We start from the raw sequence: 22,098 nt of genomic DNA on the forward strand, positions 1-22,098 counted from the left end.
TCGAGCTCTCGAATTTGATCTTCCCGGTTTTCTCCGGTGGGCGTTAGATCACAATTCACTGCTCTGAGAGCCCAATAAGCTTTGTGTTTTAATTCTACTGGTAGATGACATGCCTTCCCGTAAACGAGCTTGAAGGGTGTCGTTCCTATAGGAGTTTTGTAGGCCGTCCTGAGGGCCCACAATGCGTCATCTAACTTTTCTGCCCAATTTTTGCGATTCATCCCCACACTTCTTTCCAAAATTCTCTTAATTCCTCGGGTTGAGACCTCCACCTGCCCACTGGTCTGTGGGTGATATGGTGTTGCTAGTCGGTGGCGAACCCCATATCGTGCTAAGACCTTGTCCATCAGGGTGTTACAAAAGTGAGTACCTCTGTCGCTGATGAGAGCTTTTGGAGTACCGAATCTTGAGAATATCTTTTTCAGAAATCGTACAACTACTCGAGCATCGTTGGTGGGAAGAGCTTGTTCCTCCACCCATTTAGACACGTAGTCGACTGCTACAAGGATGTATTTATTTCCGAATGAGTTAGGAAATGGTCCTATGAAATCTATCCCCCATACATCAAAGATTTCACAAATTTGAATGCCTTTTTGAGCCATCTCATTTTTCGATGAGATGTTCCTGGCTCTTTGACAAGCATCGCATGCTTGGATCAAAGCATGTGTATATTTGTATATAGTGGGCCAGAAAAATCTTACATCAAACACTTTCCTGACCGTGGTGGCAGTACCGTGGTGTCCGCCTGTTGGTCCTTCATGACAGTGTTTGAGAATGTCTAAGGCCTCTGATGTGCAAAACGGTCTATTAAAACCTAACATAACTTAACTTAGACACTCTAGTTTTAAATTTATAAATCTAGACTATCCTAATGCTAGACCACTAGACAGGCAAGTGTACCTATCAACTGTAGTAAAGCCTAATGAAGTCCGGATATCGAACCCAAAGGACACTAGCGACACCTAAACTAGACTCTGACTAATAACTTAAATAAATAGATTTAATTGATTTTTGGGTTTTTTTATTATTATTAAATAAAACTAAATAATACTTACTCTAAAAACTGACACGGAAATTAAACACGAATAAATCGGGCTGGAACTCAAATAGGGAGAACAACTACCTAGGCAAGGAATCCTACTGGTCAACTCGTAAACCCTCGGAATTGGATTTATGATCGGTACCGTATTCTAAAAATATGAAACTTAAGGAATAACTAAAGTAAGCTAGATCACCTCCCGGTCTCACCAACAATACATAAGAACCCTAAATATCATGTATGCTCAACGGTTTAAATGGTTCGGATCACCTCCGGGTCTCACCTTACCTAATTATGCTAAGGTACCCGAAGATTAAATTACCTCCTGGTCTCTCTAATCACAAAACACCCAAAGGCGTAAAGGGGTATTCTTATTGAATTCGGTTATAATTCGTATCTGCAAGAATCTAAGGGAATCTAGGGTAATTCACTTACGTGCAATCACTACCCAAACCCATAAAAGACCAAAACAGACGACACTTAATTACCTCCCGGTCTCTCAAGCGGAAGAATATAAGGTATATTGATGTGTGACAAACGTATATAATATTAATAACCAAGTTTTACCGAATTCACTTAAAAAACCACACAATCGGCAAGTGTACTGGTCGCAATGTAGCTAGCAAGTAAAAACGGATATCGAACCTAGAACACTATGAGTAAACTCTAATTATTAAACCTAAAAGATTACTAACCTAGACTTTCTTTTGATTTTTAGAATTCTTTTTATATTACTTAAACTAATAATGCTTAACTAATTAAAAATTAAACTAAAAATAAAACTTTATAAAAATTGGGTTTTAAAACAAATATGAGAAACGACTACCTAGGTAATGGAATCTTACTAGTTAAACTTAATAGCTAACGAACTTGACTTGGTTGAAAAACAATATCTTAAAAAATATGACACTAAAGACCACTAAAATACGCTAGATCGCCTCCCGGCCTCACCAACGACACCCTAAAACTCTAATGACATGTGAAGCTCAATTGTTAAAGGGTTGGATCACCTCCCAGTCTCACCTTACCTAATAATAATATGGTACCCCACTACCCAAATCACCTCCCGGTCTCTTCGGATACAAAATATATTAATATAAAGAGGGTATTTTTAATTAATTTGAACAAAACTTGTATCACAATAATCTAAGGGACCTAGGATAACTCACTCCCGTGCAATTATTACCCAAACCCACAAAGACAAAGATGACACAGCACTAAATTGCCTCCCGGCCTCTCTAGTGAAAGAATAATAAAAATCTAGTAAACTTTTATAAATAATTCCTACGGTTTTTTCGACCATAAACCGCAAACAAGTTGAAAACACAAAGTAGACAACCTAATCATGCGCCTAACAATCACCAAAGACTATTAAACACAAGTGGAATAAATATTAAAGTAATAAACTAGATTCTATTATGCAACAATATTATGACCAAACCAATTAAAAACTTTACCACAATACTAAATCAACCAAAGTCAAATAATAGTTCATCAAACCATTAAATCTAACATAGTACTCAACCAAAACCTAGGTAGTATAAAGGTTTAGCTACTCATAATAAAGTGTGAAACAAAAATAAATGAGTTCATGACAATAATTATAAAGCAAAATATATAACTAATAATAATAGTTTCGGACCTCTTGCCAATTGCCTTATGCTTTGTTTTACACAGTAGCGTACACTACCTTCAATTCTTGATGGGATTTGTTTACTTCAAAAGGTTGACTTTTCTTTTTTTATTTTGCTTTCTCTTTTTTTTTTGGTTTCCACGTGAACTTCACAATAAAAAACCAAGAACCATCAATTAAATTGTGGTGCTTTGACAGAACCAAAACAAAACAGTAGCCGCACGTGATGGTTTCCACGTGAACTTCAAAATAATAATATAACTTCTTCTTTTTGACCTCCTCTCTCTACGCCACCATACAAAACCCTCGAACCCCTCTCTATATAATATATATCTTCCTCTCGTCTCTGCCGCTCTCTCAATATATTATATATCTTTCTTGTGGTAGGGTTTTTAATAAACAAAACTTGAGCCCCACTCCAAACTCCACCAACAAGTTTAATTTCATAGGCCCAATTCTCTTTCTCTTTTTGTTTATTTGCTTAGCCTTGGAATCCATTTTCTCTTTTCATTTTCTTGTGGGCCCACCAACTAGAGGTGCTCAAATCGCTTTTTTTAAAAAAACCGGTTCGGTTATTAAGCGGACCGGTTTTTTTTGGCCCGAAAAAAACCGGTTCGGTTAATAACCGGACCGGTTAATAACCGGTTTTTGTATGTCAAAACCCTAACCGGTCTAACCGGTTAGGACCGGTTTAGAAACCGGTTAGAACCGGTTAATAACCGGTTAACCGGTTTTTTTTTTAAAATAACCGGTTAATAACCGGTTTTTTTCATAATAACCGGTTTTAAAAAAAACCGGTTTTTCCATTAACCGGTTTGTTAACCGGTTTTGGCTCTAAAACTTGTAACCGAAATACGAACCGGCGGTTTGTAAACCGGTCAAACCGGTTTTTAAAAAACCGGTTTTCGTAAAAACCGGTTTCCGGTTTAAACCGGCAAACCGGTTCCCGGACCGGTTTTTTTGACCATCTCTACCACCAACCATCAGCCCATTTGACATATTTCAACGAGTTCTCTTGCACCTTGTAAAAAATAAAACTCATAAGTAACTGAATCATGGTTAACGTGGAATTTTATATTTTAATAGGCATCTGAACATGAAACTCCACAAAATATGTGGCCATTTATTCCACCAGTAATTATTTTGATGCCATTGTGGTCTCAAGTTTAGCATAAATACTTTAATTTAGCTCATTTAAAAATTTAATCTCTAAAATTCAATTATGAGCCAAATAAAAATATATTCAATAAAAACTGGCTCAAAATACTAGAAAATGTAGGAAATATCTATATAATAACATGTATATTTTAAACCATATCATATATCTAAACTCTTAATTACCGTTCATATGGAATACGTTAACAATAAACCATAAACTAGTTGAAAACACACAGTAAACAACCTAATATGCATCCATTCATGAAAGACGTTCACAAAGACGCATAAGGAATAGTAAATTGATTATAAATTAATACCAAATATGCATATGTATCACAACCATCATCATCATCATCATCGTACTCAGTATATCCCACCAATAGCAAAGCTATGGTAGGGTCTGAGGAGGGTAATATGTAGACAGCCTTACCTCTACCCCATAAGGATAGAGAGGCTGCTTCCGGTGAGACCCCCGGCTCGATAGTAGTTTTGCATCAAGCCTTGGATATAAGGCACATAGCACTCAATCATCGGGACCGGCTGATCGGTGCATGTACCCTTGTCTTTCGGCTATCAACGCCACTACATGATGCCTGATTAACCGTCCGTCACTTTTAACGTTATTTTCACGAGATTAGTAAAATAACGTCAAAATTAGTGCAATTTCACTTTTGCCCACCCGAGGGTTCACACATATATACATCATATGTGCGCACCGCAAGCAGGGCTACATATGTATCACAACCAAACACAATAAAACCTTTACCAAAACATAAACCAATCAATAAATAAACCAAAAGTAAAACGAGCTAAAAATTATTCATCTAAACCCAGTCAGTATAAAAGTTTAGCCAAGCATAATAGTCTGTTCCAAACTCACAACCAACACCAAGTAACAGGGGTGGCCCCCCTGGCTGACTTTCGTGACCTCAGATCCCCCTGGCAGCCCCTTGATTGGCGTCTGACTCTTCTCCCGTAGGGTTCTGCCCTCCTCCTCTTTATGTTTTATAGCCTTTCCACATACAAAAAAACTTTTTTTCGATTTATTAGCTTTCTTGGTTCGGCCCATTTTTCAAGTGACGTAAGCCAATATAATCTTTAATGTTTACTTCATTCTTGAATGACCCATTAACATAAATTCACACGAGTTACTGCAACTTTAAAAGATATCAAATATTAGCATTAAATTATTAAAATAAAATTAGATATTATGAACGTCATCATGTAGTCAAATGCAGTGACGTTATTTTTGTTGTTTTTATTTATTTATTTATTTGTTTATATTAGCACACTAATATTATTATTTAGATAAATAATTTTTAATAAACGTTGCGGGTCTCAAGTTTAGATAAAATACTCCATTTTAGCTCGTTATCTCTTTAAACTCTAAAATTCGAAATATGAGCCAAATAGGAATAATATTCTATGAAGTATGGCACAAAAGACCATAAAAGTATAGGAAATATTATATTATTAATGTATATTTTAGGTCACATCAGCCTCCTTGCCTGCTACGCACCTACGAATGACTTGATCCACACCTATTCTAAACACATATGGATCATCCCAGAAGTAAAACTTAAGGTCGGAGAAAAATTTCTTCCGTTGTTGGTGGGTAAGTCCTTTTCTGAGGATCCTACAAGCTAAGTAATTAGCGAAGTCGGCATACCAAGGACTTTCGTCTTTTTCCTCTTCTTGAATGTGCATGAGAACTTCATGTGGGAAATTATCATTGATAATTTTTTTGTGGAGTTCTTTGGAAGTTGGACATTCTAAACGTGAAAGATGGTCTGCGGCTACATTTTCTGCTCCCTTCTTGTCTTTAACTTCGATGTCGAATTCTTGGTGTAGTAGGATCCATCAGATGAGTCTAGGTTTGGCATCTTGCTTGTTGATGTGCGAAACGGTCTATAAAAACTTAACCTAACCTAGACACTCTAGTTTTAAATTTATAAATCTAGACTATCCTAATGCTAGACCACTAGACAGACAAGTGTACCTATCAACTGTAGTAAAGCCTAATGAAGTCCGGATATCGAACCCACGAGACACTAGCGACACCTAAACTAGACTCTGACTAAGAACTTAAATAAATAGATATAATAAGTTTTTTTGTTTTTGTTTTATTTATTAACTATAAATTAAAACTGAAACTGACACAAACATACTTTAATTCGATTATCTAGACGAACTCAAAGATAGGAGAAGCACTACCTAGGTTTAGAATCCTACTTGTGAATCTTGAATCTCTCTCGACTATGGAATCTATGATGGAACCGGGATCTTAATATACGACACCCTTAAGCAACCTAGTGGATCCCTGATCATTCTCCGGGTGTGACCTACAAGGAAACTAAGGAGCGTTTAAACTTACTGGTTGGTTGGATTACCTGTCAGTCTCTCCAACAATACTAAAGTACCCAAAAAGACAGATCACCCGTCAGTCTCACTATCTCAATACACCCTATAGTGCAAGGGGTAACCTTAGAACAAACAAAAAGATACAAAATTACAATGAAACTAGGGGAATCTAGGAAACCTCCTGTCAGAGCGTTCTAGCCTAAACACCTAATCCCAAGGATAACCCGACTATCTATAACCTCTTAGGCTCTAGACAGGTAGAATATAAATCTCTAACAAATTACTAACCAATGTTCCTATGGATTACTACGTCTAGTAAAACCATAAATAATCACAAACACACAGTAAGCGACCTAAACATGCATCTATAACTGAAAACATTAAACAAGACACATGCGGAACAAAAATTAATAATAAATCAGAACTAAATACGCAAACACATCAATTCAATTGTAAAAAGATTCTTTACTTTAGTATTAATTCAACATTAGAAACCAAAAACCAATAAAAATCCGCAAATCACAAAGTAGTCATCAATAACCTAGGTAACTATGGGGTTTAGCCAACAATCATACTCAACAATAAAACAAAATAAATTCAAACCGAAAGACAATGTTTGGTTGAGTAGATAAAACCCTGCTTGCTCCTCTTGTTGGCAGCCTTTTCTACGTCTGCCCTCTGCCTTCTTCACCTTTCAAGAAATATAATAATATATATTTTCAAATCCCCTCTCTTGCGGCCTTGATATATTCCTTATATTTCCCCCACTAGCCGGCATAACCTTTTTTTTTCTCTAATGGATCATTGTAGTGGGTCGTTCCAGGCTTCCATCGGTCTTGTTGAAGCCCACGTAACTCAATTATTAATTCTCACCATGATTTTAAATAAGCCCACCTTCTTTATACCTTTTAATCTCAATAACAATATTATTATGTTGAATAATCCATTTACGATTTTCTTTTGTAAAATCGTGAGCGGTCTTCATTAGTGGATTTTTCCATGAAACTTTTAAATAATATCAAATGATGGATGGCCCACCTAAGGATCCCTTTATTCGCTGCCAAGACCAATAAAACGTTTGTTAAGGCATGCATTGTTAATTTAACATATAGTAGAGAGAATTGATTATTTAAATCATCATTAAAATTTATTAATAACTATTATATTATTAGTAGATACGCTTTGTCTAACTAAAATGTGGACACTCTATTAAGCTCGTTGTTTCTTGAAACCTTTAAAATCAAATATAAGTCAAATAGAAATATATTTAATAAAAACATGGCTCAAAAGTACTTAAAAGTATAGGAAATATTAATATAATATTATGCATATTTTAGACCACATCAAACATTTTTCCAGATAATCGTTCAAGCATTTGATCTATGAAAGCAAGTGGAAAATGATCTTTTCTTGTGGCATTATTAAGTTTCCGGTAATCGATGCAAACTCGCCAGCCTGTGATGGTCCTCATTGGTATCAGCTCGTCATTCTCGTTCATTACGGCTGTCATTCCTCCCTTCTTGGGTACTACTTGAGCGGGACTTACCCAAGGTGAATCTGAGATCGGGTAGATTAATCCGGCGTCAAGCAGTTTGATTACTTCCTTCTTCACCACATCTTGCATGTTGGGGTTGAGACGTCTTTGATGTTGGACCACGAGTTTGTATTCTTCTTCCATGAGGATTTTGTGAGTACAAAAGGAGGGACTAATGCCCTTGATATCCATGATCTTCACGCGATAGCCTTCTTATGGTTTTTGAGAACCTTAAGGAGTTCGTCTTTCTCTTCTTTAGAAAGGTGAGATGAAATAATTACTGGGAGTTGAGAATCTTTCTCTAGAAAGGCATATTCGAGATGTTTTGGTAGTTCTTTTAATTCCAAGGCTGGTGGTGTAAGGCCCCGAACCCGGTAGCCCTACTTTAGCGTCGGATTTACTCATAAACACAGTTCTTCAAATCAGAGTTTATTAAAACTTTTCGCGGAATATAAAACATCAATCATTTGTTACAAAACATTAAATCTTTTCTTTGATACCATAACACAAACTTATATTTAAAACATCTTTACTTCTTTCTGCAGATGCCAGCCGTTCAATCCATGCCGTGTGTCATCCTCATGCTAGCTCTGTAATCAGCTCACCTGCGTGCATACTAAAAGTCAGCTACGCTGAGTGAGTTCTAGTTAATCACATAATCATACCATTCACATAACATTATATTCTTTCATTCATACTTTTATACTTTCATACTTTCATACTTTCTTACATTCATACTTTCTTACTTTCTTTTGTATTAACTTACTTTCATATCTTACGTTATAAAGAGCATTCCGCCCTACATTCCTCGAGTATTATTAGGGCTCGGTACCCTCTTTCCTCGAGTATTATTAGGGCTCGGTACCCTCTTTCCTCGAGTATTATTAGGGCTCGGTACCCTCCTTCCTCGAGTATTATTAGGGCTCGGTACCCTCTTTCCTCGAATATTAGTAGGGTTCGGTTCCCTAGTTCTCGAATATTAGTAGGGTTCGATTCCCTCTTCGTTACCATACAACCATACATCATACCTCGAGTATTATTAGGGCTCGGTACCCTCTTTCCTCGAGTATTATTAGGGCTCGGTACCCTCTTTCCTCGAATATTAGTAGGGTTCGGTTCCCTAGTTCTCGAATATTAGTAGGGTTCGATTCCCTCTTCGTTACCATACAACCATACATCATACCTCGAGTATTATTAGGGCTCGGTACCCTCTTTCCTCGAGTATTATTAGGGCTCGGTACCCTCTTTCCTCGAATATTAGTAGGGTTCGGTTCCCTAGTTCTCGAATATTAGTAGGGTTCGATTCCCTCTTCGTTACCATACAACCATACATCATACCTCGAGTATTATTAGGGCTCGGTACCCTTTCCGTAACCATACAACCATACATTATCATTTCTTTCTTTTATTATCTTTATCACGTTCATACACATAGACATACATATCATAGTTACCTTACACATAGCGTTACAACCTGACAGTACGTGCAATATCCGAAGATCGTTCACGTACCATCAAGCAATCATTCATACATATCATATCATTCACATAAGGCATACACTTATCTCTTAGGATAAGCGTATTAACAAACATATTGAGTATGCACACAGCCCCGAAAACATAACACATAAATGGGGCTAGAAACTCATCTGAACTCTGCTTCTTTTTCTGATAGCTGTAAATCCCTTCTCTATTTGAGCTCGGCTGACTGTACAAGTTACACGAATCAATACTCGCCTGATCTAATCTGGTGGCCTAGTATTAGCTTACTTTAACTTATCGCTTTATAATTTATTTTCTAATCAAACTTGGCTTTAGGCGAAGTTAACCCTCGGGCGAACTTAGCTTCAGGCGAAGTTAAACCTTAGGCGAACTTGGCTTCAGGCGAAGTTAAACCTTAGGCGAACTTGGCTTCAGGCGAAGTTAAACCTTAGGCGAACTTGGCTTCAGGCGAAGTTAAACCTTAGGCGAACTTGGCTTCAGGCGAAGTTAAACCTTAGGCGAACTTAGCTTCAGGCGAAGTTATCCTTAGGCGAACTTGGCCGTAGGCGAAGTTATCCTTAGGCGAAGTTACGCTTGAAGGCGAAGTTCATCAGGCGAACTTAATCTTGCAGGCGAAGTTATCGCGCTGCAGATCTGTTTGCCCATAACTCCTTCGTTTCTTAGCCAAATAACTCGATTTTGGTACCCACGGAATCGTATGATCGGCGCCTACAAATCCCAACCATCAAATCGGCCTAAAATCGACGTTTTAGGGGTCCGATTTGGGCAGTTTGGGTTTCGGGTCCGGTTAACCCATCCAATCCTAACCATATTCAGTAATATAAGCTTTGGAGGATTTGTTCTTACCTTACCAACTCAGATCTATCAACAAAATCTCGGGTCTCGGCTTCGAATCTTGATCGGTTAGAATGTGTGTGTTTTGAGTGTGTGAAGAAATAGATGTAAATGAAGATGTTTTTGGGATTTTGGGGGTATTTATATCCCTGAAATCCCATTTTCATTTAACCCATCTCAATTAATCCAGATCCATAACCAACGTCCATTACCCGACACTAGCCCGACTCATAGCAACTCCTACTCTATTATTTATTTCCCGAACCCGAGTCAACTTTCCCTCTATTATTAAGTAATATAATTAATATCATTTTGGAAATTTCGGGATGTTACAAGTCTTCCCTCCTTAAAGAGGTTTCGTCCCCGAAACCTAACTTATTCCCTATAAAAAGGAAAACTTCTTATATTTACACTCTTTATTGAATCGCCTTCGTTTTCTATGTTACCCTTCTTACTTCCGGTTTTGCAGTCATCGAATGGTGGTCATGTGTATTAGCTATTTAAGGTAGCTTGTCCATGAGGCCCTCGATGTACCAAGTCTCGTTTCGATCTTTAAGAGGCTTTGTCTTATATCATATTAATGCCAAAGCCTAAGTCGACACTCTATCACAACACGTCAATTTATCATGACTAACATGCATTCAGACAATTCGTACCATAATTAATAAACACCAGTCTAAATTTCAACATAAAACAACACGCATCGAGTCATCAATAAGTTACACATAGATTTAATACTTATGGCTAGCATCTAGCCTTCTTGAATGTCTTCCCTAAGCATACGGAGGAATCTGTTAAACCTCAAGCACTCTTTTCTCCTTCATGTCCTCCCTTTGGCTTCTTGCAATCCCTTGCTAGGTGCCCACGTCCTCCACAGTTGTGACACCTATGGTAATCATCACATTCCCAAGAGGAATGTCCTGCTCTTCCACACCTGTAGCAAACACCTAATCCCTTTCTGCACTCTCCGGGGTGTCTCTTCCCACATTTTTCACAAGCAGTGAACCCCTCTTGCCTTGCCTTCTTTTTGCGTGGATCCACCTCATTGGCTTCCTCTGGTTCTGGGGTTGGGTTCCTTTCCTTCTTTTCCCCCACCGTTCTTGCTCCCCCACAATCCCTAGCTAAGTGACCCGACTTACCACACTTATAACATTTCTGGTCCTCGGTGCAATCACGAGTTATGTGTCCCTTCTTCCCACATCGGTAGCACTGATTTGGACCAGCCTTGCATTCTCCTAGGTGCATCTTCCCGCACACTTTGCATGTTTCCTTTCCCGTGACCTTTGGTATCTTCTTCCCCGCATACTCCACGACATCTACAGATCCTTTGGTTCCTTTCGCTCCTCCCTTATCATCATCACCCTTCTTCTCGTCTCCTCCTGCCTTCTCAGTGGCCCTTGCATGGTTTTCGGCAGACTTATCAGTACGAAATTTCTTCTCTGCAGCAGCTACAGCGTAAGAAATGGCAAATTGAGTAACAGGATCCAGCTGATACCCTTCATTACTGCTTGGTCCTTGCAAGGTTTCACTTTTATCCTTTTTCGTGGTAGTAACTAGTTCTTCAGAAGGTTCTCGGACAACGCGTATTCCAAGAGGACGTCCAGTGTGACCTCCCTTACCAACAAACCTTTTTGCTCCAGCCATTAGTATTCTAAAAGGGAAAACACAAACATCCTCACTCAAGGAACTATTTAGTACAAGGATAGCAAGGCTAACAGGTAATAACAGTGGCCAGCTGTGACTAGCTGATCACATTGCTTCCCGTGTCCTATACACTCCCCTTTATGAGTCTATTTGTGCTGGTTCTACTTAAGCAATTAGTCAAATCAAACAATCAATTATTCCTATCCCTATCGTTCACATATCTTTTCTTTCTCATTAACATATATCATTTAATCATACACTTTACCTTTACTGATCTTGCTTGAGCGACACATGGCATTCTTGAACTGGCATCTTCTTTCTTTTCTTACCTAAATCCCATTCTCTGTTCGAGTCTAAGCATGTAGGATGCTTAAATCTCTCGAACTTATGCTCTGATACCAACTTGTAAGGCCCCGAACCGGTAGCCCTACTTTAGCGTCGGATTTACTCATAAACACAGTTCTTCAAATCAGAGTTTATTAAAACTTTTCGCGGAATATAAAACATCAATCATTTGTTACAAAACATTAAATCTTTTTTTTGATACCATAACACAAACTTATATTTAAAACATCTTTACTTCTTTCTGCAGATGCCAGCCGTTCAATCCATGCCGTGTGTCATCCTCATGCTAGCTCTGTAATCAGCTCACCTGCGTGCATACTAAAAGTCAGCTACGCTGAGTGAGTTCTAGTTAATCACATAATCATACCATTCACATAACATTATATTCTTTCATTCATACTTTTATACTTTCATACTTTCATACTTTCTTACATTCATACTTTCTTACTTTCTTTTGTATTAACTTACTTTCATATCTTACGTTATAAAGAGCATTCCGCCCTACATTCCTCGAGTATTATTAGGGCTCGGTACCCTCTTTCCTCGAGTATTATTAGGGCTCGGTACCCTCTTTCCTCGAGTATTATTAGGGCTCGGTACCCTCTTTCCTCGAGTATTATTAGGGCTCGGTACCCTCCTTCCTCGAGTATTATTATGGCTCGGTACCCTCTTTCCTCGAATATTAGTAGGGTTCGGTTCCCTAGTTCTCGAATATTAGTAGGGTTCGATTCCCTCTTCGTTACCATACAACCATACATCATACCTCGAGTATTATTAGGGCTCGGTACCCTCTTTCCTCGAGTATTATTAGGGCTCGGTACCCTCTTTCCTCGAATATTAGTAGGGTTCGGTTCCCTAGTTCTCGAATATTAGTAGGGTTCGATTCCCTCTTCGTTACCATACAACCATACATCATACCTCGAGTATTATTAGGGCTCGGTACCCTCTTTTCTCGAGTATTATTAGGGCTCGGTACCCTCTTTCCTCAAATTTTAGTAGGGTTCGGTTCCCTAGTTCTCGAATATTAGTAGGGTTCAATTCCCTCTTCGTTACCATACAACCATACATCATACCTCGAGTATTATTAGGGCTCGGTACCCTTTCCGTAACCATACAACCATACATTATCATTTCTTTCTTTTATTATCTTTATCACGTTCATACACATAGACATACATATCATAGTTACCTTACACATAGCGTTACAACCTGACAGTACGTGCAATATCCGAAGATCGTTCACGTACCATCAAGCAATCATACATACATATCATATCATTCACATAAGGCATACACTTATCTCTTAGGATAAGCGTATTAACAAACATATTGAGTATGCACACAGCCCCGAAAACATAACACATAAATGGGGCTAGAAACTCACCTGAACTCTGCTTCTTTTTCTGATAGCTGTAAATCCCTTCTCTATTTGAGCTCGGCTGACTGTACAAGTTACACGAATCAATACTCGCCTGATCTAATCTGGTGGCCTAGTATTAGCTTACTTTAACTTATCGCTTTATAATTTATTTTCTAATCAAACTTGGCTTTAGGCGAAGTTAACCCTCGGGCGAACTTGGCTTCAGGCGGAGTTAAACCTTAGGCGAACTTGGCTTCAGGCGAAGTTAAACCTTAGGCGAACTTGGCTTCAGGCGAAGTTAAACCTTAGGCGAACTTGGCTTCAGGCGAAGTTAAACCTTAGGCGAACTTAGCTTCAGGCGAAGTTATCCTTAGGCGAACTTGGCCGTAGGCGAAGTTATCCTTAGGCGAAGTTACGCTTGAAGGCGAAGTTACGCTTGAAGGCGAAGTTCATCAGGCGAACTTAATCTTGCAGGCGAAGTTATCGCGCTGCAGATCTGTTTGCCCATAACTCCTTCGTTTCTTAGCCAAATAACTCGATTTTGGTACCCACGGAATCGTAGAGTATGATCGGCGCCTACAAATCCCAACCATCAAATCGGCCTAAAATCGACGTTTTAGGGGTCCGATTTTGGGCAGTTTGGGTTTCGGGGTCCGGTTAACCCATCCAATCCTAACCATATTCAGTAATATAAGCTTTGGAGGATTTGTTCTTACCTTACCAACTCAGATCCATCAACAAAATCTCGGGTCTCGGCTTCGAATTTTGATCGGGTTAGAATGTGTGTGTTTTGAGTGTGTGAAGAAATAGATGTAAATGAAGATATTTTTGGGATTTTGGGGGTATTTATATCCCTGAAATCCCATTTTCATTTACCCATCTCAATTAATCCAAATCCATAACCAACGTCCATTACCCGACACTAGCCCGACTCATAGCAACTCCTACTCTATTATTTATTTCCCGAACCCGAGTCAACTTTCCCTCTATTATTAAGTAATATAATTAATATTCATTTTGGAAATTTCGGGATGTTACAGGTGGTTCTTCGATTGATGTTTTTGATTTTTCATTGTTTTCAATGGCTTCGCATGCTGTTTCTAATTCTTCGTGGTAGTTGTTATTGAAATTTTCATTCTCTATGATGGGTTTGTTGAGTATTTTGTCTAAGACTTGTGTTTCTAAGGGGAGTATTAATGGAGGAATCTCACATATAGCAACTTACGATGGAATCTATGATGTCAACACAGTATAAAAGTGTCATCGTGTTGTTGCGGATATTGCATAGATTTCCCTATATCAAAAGTGATTGCCTCGTCATTGACCCTAAGAGTGAGTTTGTCGGTGCAAACATCAATGATAGGCTTTGCAGTGGCTAAAAAAGGGTCTTCCAAAAATTAGAGGTACGCTTTTGTCTTCCTCTATGTCTAGAATCACAAAATCTACTGGGAAAAACGAACTTGTCAATTTTGACAATCATGTTTTCAACAATGCCCCTGAGGATATTTAATGGAGTCGGTCAGCTAACTGAATGCTCATGCGGGGGTGGGGGTTTTGGTTCTCCTATCCCTAGTTTTCAAACCGCATAAGGCATTAAATTAATACTAGCTCCTAGGTCAGCTAGGGCATTGCTAACAGATAAATTTCCTATGAGACAAGGGATAGTAAAGCTCCCTGGATCGGTCATTTTTGTTGGTAGCTTGCTTTGGAGAACAGCTGAACATTCTTCACTCAAGGTGACATGTGAGAGCTCCTCTCAGCTTCCTCTTGTTGGTCAGTACTTCTTTGAGAAACTTGGCGTATTTCGGCATTTGAGCGATAGCTTCGACAAAAGGGATGTTGATATGGAGTTGCCTTAAAGAGTTCTAGAAAATTCCCATACTGGGCTTCCAATCGTTCCTACTTCAGTCTTCCAGGGTATGGAATAGGTGGAACATAGGTTCGAACTAGCTCCCTTAGGCTAGTACTGTGCTTGTTGGGGTCAGCCTTTCCAGCATTTCATCAGGAGACTTTTTCTCCAAAGTTGGTGAAACAACAGTGGTTGTACCACTCCTGAGTGTAACGGCGTTAGCTGTTGCATTCGGATTGGTGATTGTATTGCTTGGAAGAGTGCCAGGTGGTCTTTCGGATAATTGTCGAGCAATTTGCCCGATTTGGGTTTCTAGGTTCTGAAGTGATGCTTGTTGACTTTTGAGATCGGCCTCATGCTTCAGTAATACTCCGCTGACATCAACAGCTCTTGAGTCGGCTTTCTTCTAGGCTTCATTTGTTTTGGTCATTAATTGGATTAACATTTCTTCAATCTTCAAGTAGTTTGGGTTTTGATGGCTATTAGAACTTTGATCTTGAAATTGAGGTTTAGGTTGGAATGGTTGATTCATTGGTCTTTTCTCAAATCCGGATAAAGGTTGAGTGTTACCTCCGTCTTTCCAGCTGAAATTCGGGTGGTTTCTCCATCCTGGATTGTAGTTATTGCTGAAAGCGTTGTTCTGGTCGAGCAATGAAATCGACTTCTTCCATGGCCATAACGACTTGTTTACAATCACTCGTCTCGTGACTTCCTCCACAAGTGTCACAGGTAAGTCTGGTTTTTGATAGTTCGGCTTGAAGTTGTTCAAATTTTTTAGAAAGGGCTTCAAGCTGGGTTGTGACAAGAGTGTTGGAGTCAACGTGGTGTATTCCCTTATGGGTAGGTGTAGATCTTGGTGGGTTGTAAGCGGAAACTCTTCTTTGTGGCCTTCTCCAGGACTTCAAATGCTTCGTTAGGTGATTTGGATCCCAGGTCTCCACCAGCGATCTGGTCGATGGCCTGTTTGTTTTGACTGGATTGTGCGTCAAAGAAAGTTTGGACTTGTAACCATACGCTCAGTCCATGATGTGGGCATCTTCTTAGAAGACTTTTGTATCTTTCCCATGCTGCGTGTAACGATTCATCATCATCGGTCCGGAATCCGGTAATGTTGGCTCGATATTTGGCAGTTTTATCGGGCGGAAAATATTTGAGGAGAAACTGTTCAACCATCTGGTCCCAAGTGGTGATGGAACCCAGAGGAAAGAGATTCTATCCATTCTAGCTCTTGGCCCCTTAGAGAGAAAGGAAAGAGTTTAAGCTTGATTTGATCTTCTGAATAGTTTTGAATTTTAAAGGTTCCGCAAATTCGTAGAAATCGAGATATGTGAGAAAGAGGGTCTTCATCGAATGAGACCATGAAATTGAACTGAATTTTCTACCAAATTAATGGTGCTAGATTTGATTTCGAAATTTTCGGTGATTTCGGGAGGAGCCAATCCATTGTCGTAGCCTTCGAGAGTCGGCTTGGCATACTGGCTCATGTTCGGCTCATTGTTCTGGGCCGCCATCATTTCTTCGGGTTGATTTTCTCTGATGTGGTGGGCGTCCACTGATTAGCCTTTTATTGCTTCTGCGGTTTCTGTAGCCCGTTGTACGAGTTCGTCGACGAAAGAGTCGTTCCAGTTCAGAAATTGGAGAAACAAGCTCACGCTCAAAAGTAGAGGACATACATGAGGCTAAATCAAAATTACACTAAAGTAAAAGTTAGTTAAAGTTAGTCTAGGTTGAACTATAAGTTAAGCTATTTTAAACTAAACTAATGTCTAAGTTAGTTAAACTATTTCAAAAGTAAGGTAAATAAAGGTTAAAAATTAGGCTAGCCGTAAAATTATATAGTTTAATATTTAATAAAATTAAATATAAGATAAAATAGAAGTTAAAAATTTGTACAATTATAGACAATGATTAAATTAAAACTTGGATCGTTCTTAGAAACGTAACGTGTCCCCGGCAGCGGCGCCAAAAACTTTGATGTGCTGTGTGCTCGACTTGTAAAAATATGATGGATTGGATATCTAGCTTTTGCACAAGATCGTGTTTTAAATTTATAAAGGTGATTTCTACAAAGACTAAACACACACCAAATAGGCAAGTGTACCTATCGTATATGTAGAATAATATTGGTAAGAACCAATATCGATCCGTGGACAGAAAGGTTTCTAATATTAAATCGTTGTTTTACTTTAATCGGATGTTTTAATCATTTTGGGGGGTTAATAATTTTTTTGAGCTTTTTATAAAATATAAAATACTTATATATATATATATATATAATATAGGTGACGCGAAGACAAGAGATTCTAAACGGGTTGTTCAATTATGCGAATGTTACCATCTAAGATCAAGAATCCACTCCATTTTTAGCATTGATAATTAATATGTAGACATGTGATAGACTTGCCGTAGCAATATATGATAGATAGCTTCTTAAACCTTAAGTGAGCATCTTCGGCACCAAGGAGATGGTATGCGCATTTTAAAGTCCACCCCTTTCCTAATGTCATACCATCTCAATGATGTCGATTTGAGTTGACAAGTAGTTTCGTAAAGGTAGAAAGATTAGGATTGATTTCGATTTCTCAAATACCAATTCTAACAACTTTGGGTGGTTGTAGTTCATCACACAACCTCCCCCTTGGTTGATTTATGTAGGTTATAATTTACACATTCCGTTAACATATGGTTTCCTTGACTAATTTGATATCCTAAGCAAAGCCCATTTTCGGTATTACCAAGGTTTAGAAAAATTCACCATAACTTATATCTCATCATTTCTAAGTAAAATATAAGGATCCGTGTTTCGATAATGTATCAAAGTATTTTATCTTTCAAGAACATGAATCGATCATGAACGATTGCCAATGATATTGACAACCACCAACTTTGAATTTAGTGATCTTAAGATGGTGAAACATTTCTCATCAAAAGATAATTGTAATATAACCATGTACTTTACTAGACTACATCACATGTCTTGATTAATTATCAAGTAAAACAAAGCTTCTTCATAGATTTTAGATGATAAAAGGAGTTTAGCTCATAATGAGCATAGTGATAGACATTAAGATAATTGATAACAACAAATACATGATTAAACTTAGAACAATCTAACCAAGTGTAGATGAATCCATTCTTCTTAATGATGGTAATGATGGTTGATGATGATGATTAGTGGTAATGACCTCCAAGCCTTCAAACTCTTCACTAGATCTTCAAAGTGAGTGTTAGTGTGTGTTTTTATAAGTGAAAACCAGAGAGAACTCTTTTCAAGGCACACTTGATGAATGCAACATGAGCAACTATTTATAGGAAATCTGGAAGATGAGGGCACGGCCCCGTGTATTTTTATGACATGTGCCAGATTTGTTTTGTTTTTTGTGTGAGGGTGGTGGCAACGGCCCCGTGGTTAGCAGGCACAGCCCCGTGTTGTTTAGTGACATGCGCTCAATTCTTCTTTGTCTTTTTCTGCATTCCCATCTACGGCCCCGTGCATGCTGAGCACGGCCCCATGCTTTTGCTTTCAGATTTTGTTTTTCTTGTTTCAGAAGCGATGGGGGCGTTGTTTCTTTGTTTTATTGTGTTTTCTTCTGTTTTTCTTCGTCTTTTTGCTTGTTTCTTCGTTTGAGGCTTGGTTTCACCTGAAATTATGTTTTATTATGATAAGTAGTCTTTTATGCTATGTTATTAGATAGAAATTGCAGTTTTTAGAGATTATTTGATGCCGAAAAAATGTTATTTCTATGTACATCATATTTTATAAGTGTCTGTCACCTTAACATTCACAGATTTTTATAAGGTCTGCCACACTATAACCTTCACATATATTATAAGGGTTTGTTACCATATCTTTCAAAGAACTTATAAGGGTCTGCCATCCTATCCGTCATAAATATTATAAGGGGTCTGCCACCATAACCTTCATAGATATTATAAGGGTCTGCCACCCTAACATACATACATTATACAAACACTTAATATATAATACTATATAAAAGATTCCCATACCATATGCTATGCTAAAGCATGTATATTAACCTTTTTACTTACGAATATGTATACAACCCCAAAACGTTTAAAAGGAAAGGGGCTAGAAACTCACCTGAATGCGATTACGTTCGGATTGTGTTCATGATCCCTTTCTGTTAACTATGCTCGGCTAACTTTTTTGTCGGTCAGCATTAAAGATTTGTGATCTTCTTGTTTTGTAGGTATGGAGCAACTAAAGATTTGTGATCTTCTTGTTTTGTAGGTATGGGGAGCAACGATGCATATGAGAGTGTTGAGCATAGGGTGAGAGTTAACTCCACCAGAGAAAGATTTTCAATCCCTTTTTTTTATGAATCCTGCACACTATACGATGGTGGAGCCACTAGCGGAGTTGACGATATGAGCAAAGTCCGGCCAAATACAAGGCTTATAACCGCGGCAAGTTCTTTGTGGCAAGGAAGTATAGTAATTTCAAGAAACTTGATGTTGAAAACTTACAGATTTATCATTTTAAAAAAACCGGTATGAGCGGAAGATCAAGGATGTTGTTTAATGTTGTTTTTTGTATCGAGAATGTTGTATAAGTAAGAAAAGTTTGTGCTATCTTGTTGTAAATTAGCTGTCGTGGACCATGTGGTGTTGTAATGACACAAGTTGTTTAGGATCCAAGATTTGGGTCATTAATAAAAAGATGTTTTATTATTTGTTTTATGCTCCACAAGGTTTTAACTTTTATTTTTCAGGTGTAGTTTAAGTCTAAATATGAATATGATAAACATGCATATTAGATGTAGCAAAAGCTTATGCATCAGCCATCAAATCTGATTCTTCTAAGGTTTTGTTAGAAAAGTCAATTCAAGATAAAGTCAACTCTTTTTTCTGAGGATTTGCATGTGAATCAGACCACAACGTGGGTAAAATTTAGGATGGTTTACTGTTTACATTTCTTGGCGTATGTTATCCTTTTCTACTTCAATGCATGCTGTTTAAGTAAACCTGACTCTTATATTTTTGTAATTCGTGTGTTGTATATATATAACAGGGGTGACAAATGGATTGTGTTAGGTTGAAACGAGTTAGTGGTCGAACGAGTTCATTAAAAAAGTTGTTTTGGTTCCGGTTGGAACGAGTTAGGGTCAACAACTTTGGGGTCGGTACGGGTCAAAACGGGTTTTGGGCCATTTTTTTTCTTTTTGTTGAACGAGGATAACGAAGAAAACATTTTTGTTTTGCTTTACTTTTTTTTATTTATATTTTGGGTTATGATTATTTTTAATTCTTTAGGGGCTCTTATTAAGATCAAAAACCCCATAAAAATTCAAAAAAATAAAAAAAAAATCATAACTCAAAATAAAAATGGAAAACAAAAAATGGTAAATAATTTAAAATGTTTCCTCTGTTGTCCCCGTTCACAAAAAAAACCCTGAGAAATGAACCGAAACTGAAAAGTCGACGAAAATGAAAGCAAAAAACTGAAAACGAATCCGGAAATCGACCAAAACGAAACAGATGAAACCAACCCAATCCGTCCAGTGCGAAAGTTCGTGTCGGCTTGAAACCTGATCCGAGTCAAAACCTAAACCGAACTCGTTCCAATCCAAAGCCCGTATTGACCCGAACCCACAACTTTTTCTTACGACACTAACCCATATCGGCCAATTTATTTAAAATTGTCGACACATTTTGACCCGAAAATAAGAAAGTGCATGAAATTTCAAACGACCCGTTTTGACTCATTTAGATAAAATCTAATAACCCAAACCTAACCATATAATTTTTAAAATAACCCAAATTAACTATTTTAAAATGGTGTTGGATAAAGATTGCCACCCCTAATTATTTACAATAGTTTTTCATATTAGTTCGGGGACTACAAATTTATCCTGTGTTTTTCTTATTACATGGATTTGTACTGTTGCTTGTAACCTTAAAAGATGATACCATTTGACAAAGACTTTTTATTAATTGGACACATTCGTATTCGGCGATTATTATAACGTTACTAAGAAAAGTTGATAATCCCTATAATATTCATAGTGAAAACCACTCGATTGTAATCAATTTTGTTAACATTCACCCTGACTTATACATCCGATATTAACTATTTTATTGTAGTTATAATTATATACAATTATTATCAGTCACATTTCGAAACAACCCGATAATCATCAACGTACACAGCACAAAAAGACGTGCAGATTCATAACATCAAGTGCAGCCAAATTCAGACAATTAGCATCCTTTTTAACTCACAAATTTCCAATCATCTCATCAACAACCATCAGCCATGGGAGACTTTGATCCAGCCTTCATCCAAGAACCCGAACACCGTCCTAAACCCGCAGTCATCGAAGCCGATGGTATCCCACAAATCGACCTCTCACCTTACATAACCTCATCTCCAAACACAAACCCTGAAGCAATACATGATCTGGTTGATCAAATCCGTGATGCATGCAAAAACTGGGGTTTTTTTCCAAGTGATCAACCACGGGGTTCCAATCGAGAGCCGCGAAAAGATACAGTTGGCTGCTAAGAGGTTTTTTACAGCCGACTGAGGACAAGAGGCAGGTGAAAAGAGGTGAGAAGAATCCGTTTGGATATTATGATACTGAGCATACTAAGATGTTAGAGACTGGAGAGAAGTGTTTGATTTCACCGTGGATGCACCCGTTGTGATGCCGGTTTCGCATGAGCTAGATGGATGAAGAGACCATAGAGTATGATAATCAATGGCCCTCAATATCCTCCAGAATTAAGGTACTTTTGTATGACTAGTAGTATGTGGAAATCTTGTATTAATAATAATCAGAAATATAAAGAAATAAGAAATAATCGACACGGTAAA

General features: G+C 38.0%; 1 pseudogene across 1 annotated transcript in view; it reads left to right on the plus strand.

Moving 5' to 3' along the window:
• The window catches only part of LOC143593826 (protein LATERAL BRANCHING OXIDOREDUCTASE 1-like), a 31,893-nt pseudogene extending 11,842 nt beyond the window's left edge, over window positions 1-20,051 (plus strand). The window contains exon 3 of the transcript XR_013146204.1: window positions 19,523-20,051. The product of XR_013146204.1 is annotated as a protein LATERAL BRANCHING OXIDOREDUCTASE 1-like (transcript). The remainder of the gene's footprint in view (window positions 1-19,522) is intronic.
• The last annotated feature ends 2,047 nt before the right edge of the window (window positions 20,052-22,098 follow it).

Source organism: Bidens hawaiensis, unplaced genomic scaffold (genome assembly GCF_021521415.1).
Source record: "Bidens hawaiensis isolate Kalapana, Puna unplaced genomic scaffold, B.hawaiensis_p1.1 tig00042837_1, whole genome shotgun sequence".
Lineage (NCBI taxonomy): Eukaryota > Viridiplantae > Streptophyta > Magnoliopsida > Asterales > Asteraceae > Bidens > Bidens hawaiensis.